This window comes from Otolemur garnettii, unplaced genomic scaffold (genome assembly GCF_000181295.1).
Source record: "Otolemur garnettii isolate 467f Iridium unplaced genomic scaffold, OtoGar3 scaffold00034, whole genome shotgun sequence".
In the NCBI taxonomy this organism is placed as follows: domain Eukaryota; kingdom Metazoa; phylum Chordata; class Mammalia; order Primates; family Galagidae; genus Otolemur; species Otolemur garnettii.
Genome location: NW_003852429.1, coordinates 15,965,346 through 15,972,616, shown reverse-complemented (window position 1 = coordinate 15,972,616; position 7,271 = coordinate 15,965,346). Strand labels below are relative to the sequence as shown.

The 7,271-nt window shown below is 40.9% G+C and overlaps 1 protein-coding gene across 1 annotated transcript in view; it reads left to right on the top strand.

The window, feature by feature from the left end:
- FAM155A (family with sequence similarity 155 member A) overlaps positions 1 to 7,271 on the top strand; it is a 614,278-nt gene that overhangs the window by 271,802 nt on the left and 335,205 nt on the right. The gene's annotated exons all lie outside the window — the stretch shown is intronic.

Sequence of the window (7,271 nt, the reverse complement as noted above, 5' to 3'; positions counted from 1 at the left end):
ATGTTTAAGATGGGGAAGATGAGGGGAAGTGAAAAATTTAAGATGAGGCCTAATGTTGGGCCTCTATGGAGTACAAACGTAGAAGACTATTTAAGAAATAAAATACAGTTTCTTCACTGTTTTTACAAGCATTATTGGTCTAAATTTCCATACGTATGGTTCCATCTTCCAGAATTGAGGTGCTGCTTACATAATTAGCAACATGCACTATGTTCACACTAAGGATAACTTGTTTTAGGATGTGCCATGGACCACAGGGAAAAAAATATGATTCATATCAAATAATTTAATGATCTAGTTGATAAGTAATGTATATAATTTTCATCGATTAACATATTAAGGCAATACAAGGTATGACCTAAATGTCAGAACATTTCCAGGGCTGAGGTTGTTGTGGAAGACAGCCCAGGAGAAGTTTTAAGATAGACCTGAAAACACACACCCCATTCAAGGACATATAAGGAGGGAAGGTGTGTGGGGAAGATGAAAGCAGCAAAGGGAAGGGAAAAAAAATTCTCTATTGGAATTATAATGAATTGAGCAGCAAAAGGAATCAGAAAGACTGGCCCAAAGTTAGTACATTTAATTAAACAAAGAAGGACTATGTCAAAGCAAGCAGTTAGGTGACAGGGTATTGTGCTAGGGTAGAAACAACCAGGGCAGATGGAAGTTGACTGATTTAGGGCTTATTTGAAAGGGAAAGTCAGCAGAGTGTGTCAACAAATCAGATGATAAGAGAAATTAAATACCGGGAGTCAGAGACGCCTATGTTAAGTCTCAGTGACTGGAGAACAAGCACACAGTGAGTACACCAGGGAGGTGGCAAGAATTGGGAGAGAGCAGACATCAGCTCAATGTCAGACCTGTAGAAATTTTAGGTCTTGGTGAAATCCTTAGTAGAGACTTTTAAATGAATGGAGATCCAAAGGGCTTTAGGCTGAAAACTTACATCTAAATGAAAAGTATTAAAATGATACTTGATGATGAAGTGACAAATGAGAGCAAGGAAAGGACGAATGAGATGAGAAAGGAAAAAGCCACACACTCATAGGAGAAGCAAGATGAAGAATCTGAAGGTGCACAGGGGCCTGGGAGTGGGTTTGAAGAGAGCTGGGATAAGGAGCATTTCAAGAACATGGTAGGTTTCCCAACAGAGAAGCCCACAGAAAACTTGAAGGAGAGAGAGTTTGGCAAAGAATTAATCTAAGTCAGCTACTATGGAATAAGGATGTCTTCATGGTAGAGGTGAGAACATTTAAGTTAATTCTTTAATTCACAGAGCTGTTTAGTTGAGTGAGGGGTACTATGGTATGTCACTTTGCAAAAGAAATATGAGCATAACTTTCCCCAAATTATAGATTGCCTGGTTTGAGGTATCTCTACTGACTTGGAGACTCTTCATAGTCTCACTAAAGCCAAGCACACTGTGTGGTGACTGGGGTCCCCTCCACACTGGGCACCCCTTGTTAGGGGGCAGCTTGGTTCATTCATCGTTGCTTTCCCACCCCCACTGTTTGGAATTCCCAACACATAGTAGGATATAAACTAAGTCCAAGCAGAGACTTCTCAAAATTCTAGAAAAAGAAAACCTTTCTCTTCTTTGGAAAAGTGATTGTTTCACTATCAGATATTTTAGACCCAGCAAGGAAAGATGCTAGTGGAAGTGCACAGATTACTGATTTAATGGTTATTCTTTGAAATGGAACTTTGTAGTACATTTAAATATGATGTAACAGCAGCCAGTCCATATCTGTAATAAAAGAGTCTCTTTCCGCGTTAAATAAAAAGTTAAACAACATGGTAGACTGTGCTCACATTTCTTAAGCAAGTTGGACCGAGAACTTACTCAGATTTGATCCTGCCACTGCATTCTTCATGCCTGTGCTGTTGACCAGATTGGAGACTGCACACACACACACACACACACACACACACACACACCCCTCTTCCCAGATAGGCATTTGTGTACTTTGTTTTGTACTTATACTACATTATATGTCAATCTCAAACTGGAGGACAGACTCCAAGGCTGACTGACTTCTTGATAGAAAAAAAAAATCACCTTAAAGCTATGATTTTGGTAATATTGCAAAGATCCTCTCCCAGTGTAGTCTGACAGTGGAAAGTGACAGCCAGGTGTCCATCTTTAACCAAAGGATGAAAGTAAGAAAGGAGCTCAAGGCATGTGAAGGGGATGGAAGAAACAGACCGTGTCCCTGGGGGAAATGACAGGGTGTGGCTGACAACAGCCAGCTGTTTATGCTGAGAGCCTTTGGCTTTCTCTTCCCCACTCACTGTGCCCTTGGCCTTAGTATTTTGTGGAGATTTTTGCTTTCCAGGATGCAGATGAGAACCATGCATAGTGTCAGGGAACCTACATTGAACTTACTTTGCAGGTGTCCTGTAGAGCTGGGGCCTTCCTGAACCTGTCCTGGTCCCTGCTTGACCAGACCAACCCTGGGTCTCTCACACCATCAGAGTGGTTTTGATTTGCATTTATCTGATGATTAGGAACGATGAGCATTTTTTTTTTCATATGTTTGTTAGCCATTTGTCGGTCTTCCTTAGAGGATGTTCTATTCATGTCTCTTGCCCAGTGATATATAGGATTGTTAGTTCTTTTTTTGTTGGTTAATTTAAGTTCTCTGCAGATCCTAATTATCAAGCCTTTGTCTGATTTGCAATATGCAAATATCTTTTCCCATTCTAAAGGTTGTCTATTTGCTTTGGTTGTTGTCTTCTTAGCTGTACAGAAGCTTTTCAGTTTAATTAAGTCTAATTTATTTATGTTTTTTGTTGTTGCAATTGCCATGGAAGTATTCTTCATAAAACCTTTCTCCAGGTCAATGAACTGAAGTGTTTCTCCCACACTTTCTTCAAGGATTTTTATTGTTTCATGACTTAAATTTAAGCCTTTTATACATCTTAAATCTTAATGAGTGGCAGTCTACAGATTCAATGCAATTCCCATTAAAATACCAAATCAAATCATACATTCAAGATTTGGAAAAAATAATGCTTTGTTTTGTAAGGAATGAGAAGAAGTCCTGTATAGCCAAGGCATTTTCGTACCAGATGGTAGGCTACAAGTCCATAGTGACTAAAATAGCGTGGTGTTGGCCCCAAAATAAAGACATAGACTTTGGAACCAAAAGGAAAAAATTGAGATTAAGTTAAACTCTGATCTTTGATAAACTGAACAAGAGCACACATTGGAGAAAAGAATCCCTATTCAATAAATGGTGCTGGGAGAATGGGATGACCTCATGTAAAAGACAAACTGGACAGCAGATGTTGATGTATAAAACAGAAACTCCCAAATAGCACTGGCTTAAGCAGGGCCCAAACTGCCTCTTTTCCCTGCACTGTATGTGCAGACCTGGGTAACACAGAGCTGTTACATTGGGCCCTGAATTCCTTGTGTCTTCACGGTCTACTGTGTTTGTGGTCTACATCCTAACAAGGAAGTCTGTCCTCAAAGTCACCTTACCATGCCAGGAGAGAGGATGAAACACTAGCTGACTGTCCTTTGAATGACATTCCAGGAAATCACCTGCAGATCCTGCTTACCCTTCACTCTTCAGAAATTAATCACACCCCACACCTGTGTGTAAGAGTGATGAAAACTGCAGGCTTTTAGCTGAGAACATTGACTAAAAAAAAGAGGAGGGGTATATCTGGGCAATAGGTATCTGCCCTAATCACTGATTACATATTTGTCCCCGGGTCAGTTACTTCTGCTTCCCTACATCTTAGCAAGATCAGAATGATGAACCCCTAGAAGTCCAAATTTGGTTCACAGAATAAGAGAGAGCTACACCAAAATTCACACACGCTCTCATGCCTGGATGAAGAGGAGCAGAAGCATGTTGGGAAGATGTTGAAACTATTTACTAGATCTATTACCATATGCAGTGATTCTGTTCAGATGGTGCTTCTGTGGGCTCGTTTCTGCAGTGGTCACCAGGTCTATGCAATGACAGAGGCAGAGCAGGGAAGTGGGGTGAGCATTCAGAGCGGGGAGCTGATCGCCAGGTCCGAGGAGAAGGGCAGGGAAGCGGGGTGAGCATTCAGAGCGGGGAGCTGATCGCCAGGACTGAGGAGAAGGGCACGGAAACGGGGTGAGCATTCAGAGTGGGGAGCTGACCGCCAGGCCCGAGGAGAAGGGCGGGGAAGTGGGGTGAGCATTCAGAGTGGGGAGTGACCGCCAGGCCTGAGGAGAAGGGCAGGGAAGTGGGGTGAGGATTCAGAGCGGGGAGCTGATCGCCAGGACTGAGGAGAAGGGCACGGAAACAGGGTGAGCATTCAGAGAGGGGAGCCAACTGCCAGGCCAGAGGAGAAGGCCAGGGAAGCAGGGTGAGCATTCAGAGCGGGGAGTGACCGCCAGGCCAGAGGAGAAGGGCACATAACATGTTTGAAGAAGATCATTTTGGGTCAAGCTGATTTCAGAGAGCACCCTCCTGAAGGTCTCCGCAGGCTGTAAATAGCACTTTGGATTTTACCCTGAGCAGCATAGGGAAGTCACTGGCATGTTTTGAGGAAGGGAGTGACATGATTTGACATGTGTTTTAGAAGAAAAGTATTTCTTATGTGAATTATTTTTTAAAAAGAGACAAATTAAAATCAAAATGAATGATGAATTTGGTTCCAGTTATAGACATGCCATTTTATAAATTACCATTTTCTAGGAACTTCAAAAATGTCATTTGTCTTCCCAAAAGGAAGAGTTTATTTGCTAATTAGTTTACTTAAAGCCAAGGCTAAGAACTTCATATATCTGTCAAGAACTATGACGGACCTAAGACTTTATCCCACTTAGAATCTGACAAGTTCGCCTGCCACGGTTTCATAGATGCTGGCAGGAAATCATGATGCTCCTGGATCAGAACAATAGTAAGTTTATTAACTCGCAGAAACGCCAGCACCAGACTATCATCATTTTTATGCCAGTCTGCTGATCCCCACTTCCCACAGGAGCAACACAGACAGTGCCAGGTGACTCCTGCCCACCCAGCGCCTCGCATTACAGGAGAAACAGCCTGAACATGGGGCAATCCAAAGCTTTCATAAGGGCACAGCGGATGTCCCTGCTTTTTGCTTCCTAGAGAGGCACTTTCCCTGCTTCCCAAGGTTGATCATTATAGACTGGTCCTTGAAAAACTAGACCCAAACAAAGGGGAGTCACTGCCTATTCACAAAATATGCACAAATGCAAGACATTCAGCAGAATTGTTTCCAATAAATGCGATCGTCGTAGTTATTATTTGAAAGTATTCATGCAAGACATGCCAATTCTATTATTTATGCATTATCATTTTAATGTGAATTATAGTATTTTGTGCATCATTTTAGGATATAAAGGTGAAATGCTATTTCTATTGACATTTGAAATGTTAAAACATCTTAGAAGCACTGAGAATTCTTTGTAATGTGCCAAAAATAAGTTTCCCAATATGATTTCTACAAATCAATGATTTGGCATAATTTGGGTTTTGAAAAGGCAATTAAAGAAAAATGCTACTCTTTTACTCATGCAGAACATTTTTTACACCAAATACCTAAGTTCTTTCCACATCAGACTATGCTCCAGTTCTCTGCACATCCAAGTGCATGTCCTACCAGTCTAATCAGTCTGGCAGAAACTGCCTAGAGGGAGCTCATGCTCATTCTGACAATACTGCCCTCAATGCAGATGCAGCCTGCTGTGAGTCCAGAGTTGTCACCTGTAACTTCTAAATAACTAGCTCTAAGTTGAGGCTCATACAACCGCCTCCTTATGCTTGATAATTTTCTGCAGGCGCTCACAGAACTCAGGAAGACCCTTTACTTGCTCTTATTAGCTAATTATAAGAGACTCAGCACAAATGGAAATGCTGCCTAAGGCAGGGTGGGGCAGGGGCATGGAGCTTCCCTCTCCTCTCCTGGTGCATGACCCTCCTAGCTGCTCACAAACTGGAAGCTGTCCGAAGCCTATATTGTAGGGTTTAATGGAGGTTTTATTACCTAGTTGTGACTGAGTGAACCACTGGCCACTGGTGATTAATTTAATTTTCAGTCCCTCTACTCCTCTGAGCTCCAGGGGTGGGAGGAAAACTCTAACCTTCCAATTATGATTGGGTCTTTTTGGCAACCAGCCCTTACCTCCACGGGTCACTTCATTCACATAAACAGGTATAGCCAAAAAGGGCTTATTAAGAATGGCAGAAAACATACCTCTTACCTCAGTATCTGTACATTCCTGGGGTTTTATGATCTCATGGCCAGGAACTAGGGGGAGACACCAAATATACATTTCTTATCTGCTACAGTGGTGTTCCCCCTCTTGTCTCATACATTTATGCTTGTAAAAATATTTTCACATTGGATAATGTTTTTCCAACTATTACTGCTCTAATTTTAGAGTAGTGTTACCATAGCAATTCATGGGAACTAAAATATACAAATCCATTTATGAATCCTAAGATTCTCTGCCTTTCTTCCTTTGTAACAAGCAATTTTTGGTGCCTCAAATTCCCTTTCTAAATTGCTACAAAAACTTGGTCCCAAGTTTATATTTGCTTTAAATAAAATATATATTAAAATATAAATTCACATTGTACTGCAAGTTTTTTGTTTGTTTTTTTCATTTTTTGGCGGAGGCTGGATTTAAACCTGCCACCTCCAACATATGGGGCCAGCGCCTTACTCCTTTGAGCCACAGGTGCCGCTCTGTACTGCAAGTTTTGATTACTTGTTATTAAGGTTACTCAGTGTTTCTTTTGTGAAATATTTCAGGTAATCATTGTTAAAAATATATTATACTTGGTGGTATACTTTTTTTTTGCTTTTAAAAATACATATAGACCAAGTAGGATTTATTTTGGGGATGAGAGGCTGGTTTGATGGATGAAAATCAGTCTATGTAATCCACCACGTGAAGAAGTTCAAGGAGAAAAGTCACAGGATCATTTCACTTCACATAGAAAAGGCTGATGACAAAGTTCATTATGTGTTCATGGTAAAAATTTTGACTATGCTAAAAATAAAGGGGAAGATCCTCAGCTTTGTTAAAAAAGTCTATAAAAAACCTGCAGCTGAAATATTTAATGGCAACAGTCTGAACAATTTCCTTCTAATATCCTTATCAAGATCAGATGTCTGTTCTCCCCACTACTATTTAATATAGTGCTGGATGTTCTTGCCCTGCCACCAAACACAGGGAAAAAATGAAAGGCATATAGATTGGAAAGGAAGAAGTGAAATTGTATATCTTTGTGGATGACCTGATTCTT